The 2500-nt window shown below is 45.4% G+C and overlaps 1 protein-coding gene across 4 annotated transcripts in view; it reads right to left on the bottom strand.

Annotated features, from left to right (window-relative positions):
• Window positions 1–981: 981 nt before the first annotated feature.
• The window catches only part of LOC118380739 (sodium/calcium exchanger 3-like), a 210646-nt gene continuing 209127 nt past the window's right edge, over window positions 982–2500 (bottom strand). For all 4 annotated transcript variants that reach the window (XM_052496203.1, XM_052496205.1, XM_052496206.1 and 1 more), the window contains one exon: window positions 982–2500. This exon is cut by the window's right edge and continues 948 nt beyond it. The gene's annotated coding sequence lies outside the window, so the exon portion shown is untranslated.

The following is a 2500-nucleotide window of genomic DNA, read 5'->3' as shown; positions in this document are numbered from 1 at the left end:
CGTTCCTACTCTTTTGACAACTCATTACGGAATTGTTCATGCAACTGACTCGACAATGACAACGGAGTAGGGGAAAAAAACAAACAAACAGATCTGGGACCAGGCACGCCACTGCCTGATGTCTCATGAGAAGAAGAGGAAACTATAAATACAAAACTCGGGTGTTATGAAGAGTGGACCTGACCAGACCAAGGGAAGGGAATCGAAGGGAAGAGGCAACCACACCACAAGGGCAGGAGGTTGATATTGAGATTGACAGATGCAGAAAAGGGCATCGTCATCTCAACCCACCACGCTGGTAGTGAGCTACAGATGCAGAAAAGGGCGTCGTCATCTCAACCCACCACGCTGGTAGTGAGCTACAGATGCAGAAAAGGGCGTCGTCATCTCAACCCACCACGCTGGTAGTGAGCTACAGATGCAGAAAAGGGCGTCGTCATCTCAACCCACCACGCTGGTAGTGAGCTACAGATGCAGAAAAGGGCGTCGTCATCTCAACCCACCACGCTGGTAGTGAGCTACAGATGCAGAAAAGGGCGTCGTCATCTCAACCCACCACGCTGGTAGTGAGCTACAGATGCAGAAAAGGGCGTCGTCATCTCAACCCACCACGCTGGTAGTGAGCTACAGATGCAGAAAAGGGCGTCGTCATCTCAACCCACCACGCTGGTAGTGAGCTACAGATGCAGAAAAGGGCGTCGTCATCTCAACCCACCACCCTGGTAGTGAGCTACAGATGCAGAAAAGGGCGTCGTCATCTCAACAGGTCATTATAGTTCAATATTACCATCTTGTACGTCACATGGGAACAGAAGTATCAATAAATAAGATGTTTTACAGCAAAGTGCATCATGGAAGACCAGTAGAAAAATACCTCTGAATTATCAATCAGTTACAGTTTTCTACAGAAACACATTTTTATTTTTGGGGAGGAGAAGAGGAGAGGGGGGTTGGGGAGGAGGAGAGGAGAGGGGGGTTGTTGTTGTTGATTTAATAAAATGTGAAAACTTTGTGAGAGCAATATATTTATATTAATAATAAATTAAAATACAACGTTTCTTTAAATTCATTAGGTAAGATGTAATAGATATTTAGAAAACAACATGAAGACGACATCGGGGTACATCTCAAATGGCAACCTATTCCCTATGTAGTGCACTACCGTTGACCAGAGCCCTATTCCCTATGTAGTGCACTACCGTTGACCAGAGCCCTATTCCCTATGTAGTGCACTACCGTTGACCAGAGCCCTATTCCCTATATAGTGCACTACCGTTGACCAGAGCCCTATTCCCTATGTAGTGCACTACCGTTGACCAGAGCCCTATTCCCTATATAGTGTACTACTGTTGACCAGAGCCCTATTCCCTATATAGTGCACTACCGTTGACCAGAGCCCTATTCCCTATGTAGTGCACTACCGTTGACCAGAGCCCTATTCCCTATATAGTGCACTACCGTTGACCAGAGCCCTATTCCCTATGTAGTGCACTACCGTTGACCAGAGCCCTATTCCCTACGTAGTGCACTACTGTTGACCAGAGCCCTATTCCCTACGTAGTGCACTACCGTTGACCAGAGCCCTATTCCCTACGTAGTGCACCACCGTTGACCAGAGCCCTATTCCCTACGTAGTGCACCACCGTTGACCAGAGCCCTATTCCCTACGTAGTGCACCACCGTTGACCAGAGCCCTATTCCCTATGTAGTGCACTACCGTTGACCAGAGCCCTATTCCCTATGTAGTGCACTACCGTTGACCAGAGCCCTATTCCCTACGTAGTGCACTACCGTTGACCAGGGCCCTATTCCCTACGTAGTGCACCACCGTTGACCAGAGCCCTATTCCCTACGTAGTGCACTACCGTTGACCAGAGCCCTATTCCCTACGTAGTGCACTACCGTTGACCAGAGCCCTATTCCCTACGTAGTGCACCAGAGCTATATGAGCCCTGGGAAAAAGTATTTCTCTCTGCAGGGTGCCATTTGAGACATAGGTATCCTTTTCCCAGGATACGACCCCCTCAAACCAAATCACAGCGGTCCTCTGTAGGACTGAAGAAGCCAAATGTGACAACATTGAAAACAAATATTCAAAATATACAGAAAATATGTCTCTATATTATATATATATATATATATATATATATAGAGAGAGAGTAATGAAGTAATGTTCAAGGCAGTTTAATAATCCTTGTTTTCCTTCTTGTTCTTTTCCTTCCGTCTTTAGTTTGATCGTTGATCTGTCGTTAGTTCGTTTTGTTACTTCGTTTTTGGATCTGTCGTTACTTCGTTTTGTTACTTCGTTTTGTTACTTCGTTTCTCCCCGTTGTTCCTCCTCTGAGAACTCTGCCTCTGTATTCGTTCCTTAAAAATAAGAAACTAAAATACTATGAGTCCATTCAATTGTCACTCATCCATCAACAACATAATATCCATTAAACGATATCATCTTTTTTTTGTTCTCCACAATGTAAGATCAGAAAATAGCATCTTTGAT

The sequence above is a fragment of the Oncorhynchus keta genome, chromosome 35 (genome assembly GCF_023373465.1).
Source record: "Oncorhynchus keta strain PuntledgeMale-10-30-2019 chromosome 35, Oket_V2, whole genome shotgun sequence".
NCBI classification, from domain to species: Eukaryota; Metazoa; Chordata; class Actinopteri; order Salmoniformes; family Salmonidae; genus Oncorhynchus; species Oncorhynchus keta.
This window is presented reverse-complemented; position numbering and strand designations above follow the sequence as displayed.